The sequence below is a fragment of the Xiphias gladius genome, chromosome 23 (assembly GCF_016859285.1).
Source record: "Xiphias gladius isolate SHS-SW01 ecotype Sanya breed wild chromosome 23, ASM1685928v1, whole genome shotgun sequence".
NCBI lineage: Eukaryota > Metazoa > Chordata > Actinopteri > Istiophoriformes > Xiphiidae > Xiphias > Xiphias gladius.
Genome location: NC_053422.1, coordinates 3931057 through 3941193, shown reverse-complemented (window position 1 = coordinate 3941193; position 10137 = coordinate 3931057).

The following is a 10137-nucleotide window of genomic DNA, read 5'->3' as shown; positions in this document are numbered from 1 at the left end:
ACCCCTGGCCCCTCCCCTGCACCTGCCAGGGGTTAAAAGAAGCGTTAGGACTTTTTGTTTTTCTCCACTTTAGCGGCGGTGTGTGTGTGTGTGCACGTTAAACAAGCCGAGCCAGACTTAACCTTTACATTGCATTATGAAAACATGAGAACGGGGGCTTGTGGTGCGTCTGTGTCTGTTGTTTTGCAGGTCTGTGTGACCATTACATGCATGTCTGAGTGAGTGTGAATATCCGTCCATATGAGACCCTGTGCAGGCATAGGTCTGAGTGTGTGTGTGTGTGTGTGTGTGTGTGTGTGTGTGTGTGTGTTATGGAGGTTGGTTGCCCATGGGGAGGACTGGAGGCGTGCTTGTTTTGAATTCCTCCAAGCCAACTGTCATAATAGAGTTGTGTGAGAGCAATACAGCGAGTCTGAGAGTGGAGGAGGAGTCGAGGAAAACTACCGGGCTGACATGACGACTTCCTCTTGTCAGTGGACGCACGTTGACGCGCTGCATCTCAGTCAGTCCTGTCACCAGAATATAACTGTAACAGAATCATTTATAAAACTCAGATATATTTTAGCTACAAGACAAAAAGGATCCATGACGATTTCGGTCTTCAGGATTTCAGTTCTTTTTCTGATTTCCTTTGAGTGGCATCTCAACAGGCTGATAGTTTTGGATTTATCTATTCGTCCAGGCTTTGAGATAACTGTCTGACGCTCTTTCTGCCACCACAATGTAACGGTCCGTGGCGCTCACGGGATTGAAGAAGCCCATTTGAAAGCCTCAACAACAGCAACAACATCTGTCGATCCACAGAGCGGAGGTGACTACTTTCCTTGGTAGAAAGTAGTCACAATTAATACTGCTCATAGTGAGATTTGTGGATCATCCTGAGAAATGGGGACATTGTTTCTGGAAAGACGTGTAATTCCATTACAAAGAAAAAAAAAAAAGCAGTTAGATGTAACTAAGGTTCTATGATTCTAGTGTTAAGTTACTATTAAAATGTAATGGTTCAGTGCTGTGAACTGCACGAACACAATTCCATTCACCTCCACTGTTTTTTTTCTGTGGAGGCAGAGGTAATTAAAATACACCACCGGAGATGTATTTTAATTGTTTGTTTTTTTTACCCCTTTTTTTTTTTGGTAATTTTTGTGAACTGACCCTTTAACATCCACCAAAGCTGAAGAACTCTATCTGTATATTAGTTTCATTGTGCCGAATAAAAACAACCTTCTAAAAATAGAAATCCAAGGAAAACTTACATCCACAGTATCACACATTATTCTACCTGTTTCAATCCCTGACAGAGCAGACTTTGAAAAATACATTATGAATGCTTATTCACCTCTCCATTTATTTTCACACTCCTCTCTCCTCTGCATAATGAACAGAAAGTCTAGTTCATAATTTGCGGTCATCTTCGTGCCCTTTCAAATCGCCTCTGTGGAGATAAGAGTCGGTGTTTTATTAGACGGTATAGACCACTCCATGCAGCCGATATTAAGAGGCGGGGGATGGGGAATGGGACCTGAACTCCCCGTCCTTGCCTCCAAAATTACACTAGGAATATCCTCATTGTTATTTCACCCCATCGGTAAATGCCCTCCTGGCTGTGGATATGCATATTTACTCATCAGAGGAGGGCTTGGAGGGCAGCGGTGGCCTCCCACTGACCCTCGTTAGGCCCGATGTGGTAAAAACAAGAACCCCCGCATCAGTTCAGAAGAAATTACATGTGATGCAACGGGACTGCAAGCAGCGAAAGGTCAACGGGAAGTCAACAGAAGTGTTTTCGACTGTTGGGAGGGAGTTCAAGGGAGGTTGCGTGAGTTAAGCCCCCGTGTCGGAGCACCCCACAAAACAGAGACAATCTGTGTAACACTGGTAGCTGCGTGCTTGCGCGTTGCAAAAGTTAACTCACAAACAAGAACTAAGGCAGCCAAACTACAAACCGAACTGATAATCAAGGACCCCTGCTAGCAGCCCCTGAAGGCAACAACGCTCCTCGCACTCAACGAGGCTCATTTTGGCTCGTCCATCATTGCTGGTAGTGGCTACCCTTGACTGCACTGTGTGTTCTTGAAACAGAATTCTGTCGTCTCTTTTGCATGGCATACCAAAAGCGTGCTGCAGTGACGTTGTTTTGAACCTGCGTTAAGTCAGGAGATTTGTGAGAGACAAAAAAAAAAAGAATTGTCTGACTTGAAGCAGCAGAGGCTGAGACTTTTGGTCCCCAGTGGAAGTAAAAATTAAAAAAAAATCTAGGTCCTACAGTTCCCATAATGCAGCTTGATTGCCTTTTTTCATTGGACGCTCCCTGCTTCTCAAATTTCAAGTCTTCCCAACTCCACTCCTCCGGTTTGTAACGCTTATAAACTTGTAGCCCCAAAGCCAACGCTGCGATATCCCTGACGCGATCACTGTGACGTAGTCAGGCTTGTTCGGTGACTAATTAGGTGTGTTGACAGAGCTCGTCCAGCGCCACAGACATTAAATGGTTTTTTTCACGTGCGTAGTGGAACTGACGGTGACAAGCGAACTGACCTTGATGTGTAAAATCGGTGGAGTGCCCCTTTAAGAAAACGGCACACAGATATCTTCAACATTTGTAAACTGATTTCAATATCAAAGGAGATAAGAAATCTTGATTTTTTTTTTTTTTTTTCCCTCACCAACTGATCTTTCAAGTGTTCATTTTCAAGTGTTCTCTAAGCCAAACATCAGTGAGCGACATTAAAGTGGGTTAAGCCGAGACCGAGCGCCCCCCTGTCCCTGAGACCACAGCAGCCCTCCTCCTCCACTGTGTGAGAGCATCGATCCAGAAGAAAACACTCAGGAGGAAGGTGATGTGGCCTTGAGATGGCCTTGGTACCAGCTGAATTAGATGGAGGCTTATTATCATCACACACACACACACACACACACGGCCCCCGTCAGACGTGCATACCAATGGACAGTGAAACCTAAGCGGGCCCTCAATAAGCCATATCTACACACACACACACACACACACACAACTACGTACTAACACACACACTCTGTCAGGTGCACACATACACAGAGACACACACACACACACAGTCACGTGTAATACCAACCACTGATCAATAGCAAAGCCAATGGGAACTTGCGACAAGCGACAGACCCAGGCCAACACACACACACACACACACACACACACACACACTCAGACACACGGTTCACGCACATGCACGTATGTATATGCGTACGCGCACACTTTCGGTTGCACTGTAACTAATGAGGGAGAGGGAGACAGAGTCCCCTTCAAAGTCATAATCGGGCTCCTGCTGTGTTAAAATGCAAACCAACCAACCCTGACACACACACACACACACACACACACACACACACACACACACACACACACACACACACAGCTGAGAGTGACACCACTGGAATGCCGGCCACTCATGTGGAACCAGCTGACCTTCGGCCACTGATACTTGTCCTTGAGTCACATGAGAGAGGGGACACACTGCACTGAATGTGTGTGTGTGTGTGTGTGTGTGTGTGTGTGTGGGAGAGAGGGAGAGAGAGACGGCACATCTCAATGTAAAACTGTATTGCATTTGAATACTGCAAATACTGTCTGCGTGTAATACCTAATACGCTTGTACTGTTCTGTGTGTGGTCATATGTACGTCGTGTATGTTGGTGTGTGTGTTAATGTATTAAAGCTGGTCATGTTAAAGCCTGTTATTTTTAGTTTCTAGTGACCAGCAGATCCAACATCGTCTTACCCAGGTTGTATGTTCTCGCACAGCAAATGTTTGTCCTTTTCCTTCCAGAGGAGACAGAGTTTACTGTAGCTTAGACTAATCAGGCTTACTTAAACTTTCCTTTTTTAATCATTCCATTCATAATGAAATAAATTGAGTCCCTTGAGGGTCGGCTCATATAGTGGGTCTACAGGGTGTTTGCAGTGGAAATGGTATTTTATTATCCAAATTTCAACTTGTAATCTGGGTTTTTTTTCCCAGTTCATTTGTTTCGATTCTTACTACACAGAATAATTAGCATCAAAGTCAGAGATCTCTTGTCGATGCAAACTGAAAACAGTGACGATGCACAGTTATGACATTTTTCAGAACATTTTAAATTGTGTTATCTTTGTTGTCACCTTGTTCCAAATGAGACATTCTTGGGAGGGTCTGCCGTGCGTGCGTGTGCTACTTACATCGTTGGTGCGTGCGTGCTGACAGATCCTTTTCCCACCGTTCACTATGAGTCCTCTGGTTGACCTCTGATCCTTTCAACCCGGAGAGATTAAAGTCTGATGGAGGGATGGAAGAGAGAGAGAGAGAGAGAGAGAGAGACCTTCCTCTTCCTCTCCCCTTGACATCACCTTGCACTTGTCCTTCCTCCACCACGATTTATCTCCATTTTACCTCCTTTCACCGCTTCCTTGAACATCTCTCTCTACATCTCCTTTTCCTCTTCAGCGCCCCTCTTCCAGTCTCTGCTCCCTCCCTCTTCTCCTACTCCTGCTCCCTATCCCTACGGTTATTTCCCCAACGAATCTCTTCATCCTCTGCACCTCTGTTCTTCTTCACCTTTCATATTTCTGCCTCTACAACTCTGCTCCTGCTAATCATCGACTGCACCAGTTTCCCCTCATTTCCTTCCTCTTATCTTCTGTTCTTCGGATGATTAGAGCAAAATGCATTGCAATAAAACTGAACAGAGCAGGCTTAGTTAAACTGGACCAATATCTGAATGAACTGAACGGATCCAAACTAAATGGATTCAAACAGAATGAACTTGAGCATGTGTGTGTGTGTGTGTGTGTGTGTGTTTGTGCGTGTTGCCTCGTGTTGATTTATGAACTCTAAACCTTGTGTACTTTCAGTCGTAGTTAACAATGTTTTTATACAGCTTAATTAGCTTCATTAAAATTCACAAGAAGCTCACAAATCAATAAAAAGCATGACTCTCTCTCTTTCACTCTCTTTCGACACGCTCGCTCACACACACACACGCACACACACGCACACACAGAGCAGGATAATTCACCCACTATCTGTGTGTTAACGGCTGTAATTTACTTTTAACATTCAGTGGACCTTTTGCCTGCAGTTGTCTTTCGATGATAGACATAGATAACAGACAGCATGTTTTTATAGCTTTACATGCTCCGTTTACTACGGCCAGGTTTTCTGTATTTGTGCGTGTATGTGTGTTTGTGTCTGTCAGGGTAGGCCCTTCTGAGAGTGACTGAATGATAGGTAGTGTACAGTCAGGGGGCTGTCACAGGGGAACCCCCCCAAATCCTGTGGCAACGTACGACTGACCGTGAGCTGAATTTCAAAGGCAGCAAAGTCGATGCAAAGATGAGAGATCTGAACTGAGCTAAAGATTTGCCTGCGCAAGTTTAAGAACACACCGTTGCATTTGACTGTACCAAACCGGAGATGCACATCAGTCAACAGACAGATTGCCATCCTAATTACTGCTGCAATTTGTGTGTAGAAGGAGAAGAAATGTTGAAAAGGAGCTTAGATGAAACAATGGATGGAGAGATGTGGGCAACAAACTGTAAACTCTGCAGAGGGAGATGTAGGAGAACAAACTAAGGTTAAAGTGAACTTCAGCCAAGTGGCTTCTCTGCACTAAAACTGTTAAAGTGAATTATTAAGTATTACACTCCCACACTATTTCTCCATTTGGAAAATTAAAAAAATATATGTCATTTCTTCTCTTCACACACGTGACCTCCATAGTCCTGTTCTAAAAACACCTTTCAAGTGATCTTAATTCTGACGTCTTTTAACAACCAGACCAGAAGGTAAACAGCTACCCCCTAATCAGCACGGCAGCTATGATTGTATCTCTTGTGGACTTGATCCAATCAGTCGTCATGTTCAAGTCAAAATCCACCCGTCAATCATAGTGTGCGTCCACCCCTTTAGCTAATTCGGCTCCAGCTCTAGATAAGAATAAGAAAGTAGAGTAAATGAACACTGATCCAGTTTGGGCTCATTCACTAGTGTGTTATCAGAATGCCACTCCGACATTTTCATTACCTTTCGTAGACTACACGCGGCTCAGCTCTCAGCCAGCGGGAGCTTCACGTCAGCCTCGCTAGGGTTTTTCAGATCGAATGCCTTGCTCAAGGGTTGCTCCGGTGCCTGTTGCACTTCGCCTTCCACTGAGCGCAGGGGCCGATAGCTTATCAGAAGCCAAGGTCTTACATGTCAGCTGAAGGTGCTCTAGAACCCTTGATAATGTAATCAGGGCATATGATGACAAAAGCTAACTTTACTTGACATTTGTGAGGTGACGAGGCCGCCTTTTCCAGGGCTACGTCACATACAGGCCTAAATGTCGTTACCAGCGCTGAAATTAGGATGGAGATTGTGGAGACTAACTGTGTTGTTGTCAGATTTTCCCTGGAAAAAAACTCACCCGACCTGAAAAAGCACTTTAACCTGGAGAGTGATCTTAGACCTTAAAAAATGCAACAACTGTTGCATTGCGCAAACTCACCATCCGTCTTGTTGATAGGGTTATTGTTCATGATCACCTCAAGTCAAGTCAAGTCGACTTAATTTTTTTCCGGCTTACGTCACACTAACAGTATCAAATGATTTTGCAATCACACGTTAGGGTGTATCCAGAATGATAATGGCCCTTTAGAATAAACAACACAAGAGGCTGTGTCAGTGTGAGCATGTCGCTGCAGTACAGGGTATTGACAGGGAGATAAAATGCAAACCAGGAAGTTCAGGCTGGGGTTTTACATCTCTGCAAAGTTATTACAGTAGCAGTAGTTTTCCATTAATTTATGACACAATTCGACAAAAGAAACAGCACAGTACTAGGAACCAAATGCTGTAAGTCTTATTTGTTGCCCAATGGGAGGAGCCCCTTGTTTCAGAAGTAAGAGTCCCTTTCTTTTTTGCCATAAAAAAATGTTATCTGACTCATAGTTTGGTTCCCTTCCGTGGCTTCAATCCGCATGAGACTCTCCTGGTTGAATAATAAGTGCATAATAAGATTAACAATTGCAGGAATCCTGTTTAACTTCTACTCCCAGTGGGCGTTTTCGGCAAGGAATATCCAATCACCGCGCTCGAGATTTGGTTACATGTGCCACTAATGAAACGAATATGAAAGTAATATGGGGAAACCTCACAAAAGTGGGACCCAGTCCAGGACTTGTAGGTGCCAGTTGGTGAAGGACAAGATAGAAAGTCAATGTCACAGCTAAACAGTGTAGCATAACAAAAATGTAAAAGCAAAGCAGTAGTAAGACAAGACTCTACAATGATGAATGATTTAGCTCTCATCCAGCAGCAGTACAACCATCTCCAGCGTCAGGCCATCGTAAAGCCCGGTGATGTTACAATTCCTCGTGTTTAGGCCAATAAAGGTCATAAATTATTTAGTTACCCCTCTCGAAACAAATCAGATATGAGCGTGTTTGCCGTAACAGGCCCTCCCTCTCTGATCTCCCGGCTAACCAGAGAAATCACTCTGGTGTGGGAAGATTTAACTCCTAAGCTTCAGGGGAGTCATTCTGTAAAACCTGCGATGAAACTGCCTCCCCCTGCTGCGAGGAGCCGCCAAACACCCTCATTTCATCATTCTGGGTTTCAGGGGAGAGTTTTACTGCGGAGGACTAAGCGCCGCTTCACAGGTTTTTCCACCCTAACGAGAAGAAAATTCTGACAGAGGAAGGCAGAATCTGTGCAGTTTAAATTCCTAGTATCAGAGGGATCACCGTGATGATCTGACGCTGCCCTGATCTCACCTTCTGTATCTGCTTCAGTTATGAGGGCGAGATGAAAGGGAACTGAAAAGTCCACCGTTTGAACCTCAAGAAAATTTAGACTGTACAGCATTAGGCACACCTCAGTATGTCTACATGTTTTTTTGCATTCTTATCTCTCTGCTTTTCATAAATACACTACACGTCCTTTTTATTTCTTTTACGACCTGCAAAGCAACTGGACTTAATGTTTTCACTCTGACAGCCAGAACCGATGCTGTCATCCTGATTTACATGCAACAAGTGCAACTGCCTCAGTACCTATATAGTCACCGGCCTACAGTAATGAGGTCAAAGGTCAGGACCGCAGGGAAGTTACACATTCTACCTTCCATCATATGACTGTGTCAGGGTATTGTACACGGGGTGCTGCGGCTCTGACCCTTGACCCCCCCTTACTCTCGGTTGCATTTGGTGTAAGCGACTTAGTTCGAGAGCCGCTTTAAAATCAGTTAAAAAAAATAGTGTTGCAATTATATTCTATATCAATGTCAAATCAAACAAACAGTTGATTAAACTCTTTCTTCCGTTTTCTTCCACTCGAACTCTCCTACTGGCTTCATATGGATGTATTGCGCGTTTAGTTTGCAGAATAACCGGGGAAACATAATCCAACCAATCAGTGAAATCTGTGAGGTTCTTGTTGTAACTGGCAAGAGACTGTGGGCTTACAACAGCCTCATGACCAACAGTAGTGAGCACTGAGGAAGTGCAACAATAAACATCTGCTCAAAGTAACTTTCACTCAGGTTTTATTCAAGTCGAACCGTTCCACTAACCTGCTTGACTTGACAGGCGCCGGGGGTAAAAACCTAGAATGCGAACATCTTACGAAAAGCACGATAGTAGCTTCAGTTGAATAACTGAAGTTACTACTTATGGAGCTCTTCACAGCCTCTCCCCCCACTTAAGGGGAGCGGGAAACAACAAAAAGTCATGGGCACATTGTTGCTTGAATTGCCATAACAACACATAAGGAGGAAGTACAACCAAGACAACGAAAACAACAACGACCTGAATCTTATTTTTGCAGTTTTGGCCACTATTCCTCTAACGTTAAATGTGCTAACGTAAGTTATAACCTAAAATGCGCGTAGTAATTGCCCATTTCGTTGTGGCATTTGGGTCACTCCTAGATAGATTGCATTTGTCCATAATATTCTGATGAATAGTCAGCTATAGGACTTTTTTTTTTTTTTTCCAACATTGCAGTTTTAGAAAATTGTGGCTGACCCACATTAGCCTGACAAAACCATCACACAATTTTCCCTTTTAGGTCTGGCAAGGCCATGGATGAATCAGCTTGAGACAATACATCATTTCCAATCAGCTGTGCAGTAGATGAAGGACAGTTCTCTCCTTTACGTAGGTATCAACATGAACCCTTGCTATACCTGATTAGAGGAGTGTGCTATCCACTCGGCTGCCATTGGACTTTGGTTCCACAGTCGGTTTCTGAATGAATTCGAGGCAGGAATCGGGCCACGTACGCGGAAGCAGGCTCTGTTTGACGTGTATATCTACAGTACGATGCCCGGTGGAAGTGTGGGGCTAGACACATATTCCTCTAATCAAAGCTATGTATTAGTGCTTTCTTTCTGTTGACTGCTCTCCTGAACCCTCACTGGTACATTTGATCTATAAGCATTTATGCCGAAATGTAGAACTGAGTGAAATTTGAGCATAAAGACAAATAATATACAATATCTTAAATTCTGTTTCTCCTGTAATTACACTTTCCAATAAATCTGCAGATCTCCCAACACAAAGTCGGAGTCATTTATGACTTAATGCTCTGACAGCCACACTGAGTTAGCACCAGCTCAGCGATTTGCTTGATAACGCCGCCCATAGGCTTCATATAACTGAAAACTAAAGCCGATTTAATCATTAATAAACAGTAAGCTAACGATAGAATCATTGTAGGAGTATCTGTAAAACCACACAGGGGAGATGTTAAAGGGTCAAGGTGACAGTTTGGAAGTGTCTGATTTATGTTTGGCTGGTTTCTCATAGCTTCCACCAAGCAATCATTGTTTGTCACGCCGCATGATGAAGATGATGAAAGAAAATTACTAATGAGATTTATTAGTTATCCAGGCTGTTATTCACTTGTTCAACACAGGGGGCATTAATTTTTATTTACACTTATTGTCTGTGCGCCAGGCCGTAACTGCCTTGAGGGATCTCTGCCAAGCCCGTCCCGTGTTGGAACAGCTGTTTTACTCTACCAGTGAATGACCACTTTATAATTTCCCCCTACCGCAGGGAAAGGCAGAGCTGTTTTATAGTTGCCGGTCCCGGTTACAATTTGTCTGTCGTTTAATCCATGGTTAGGTTTGTTTCACCAG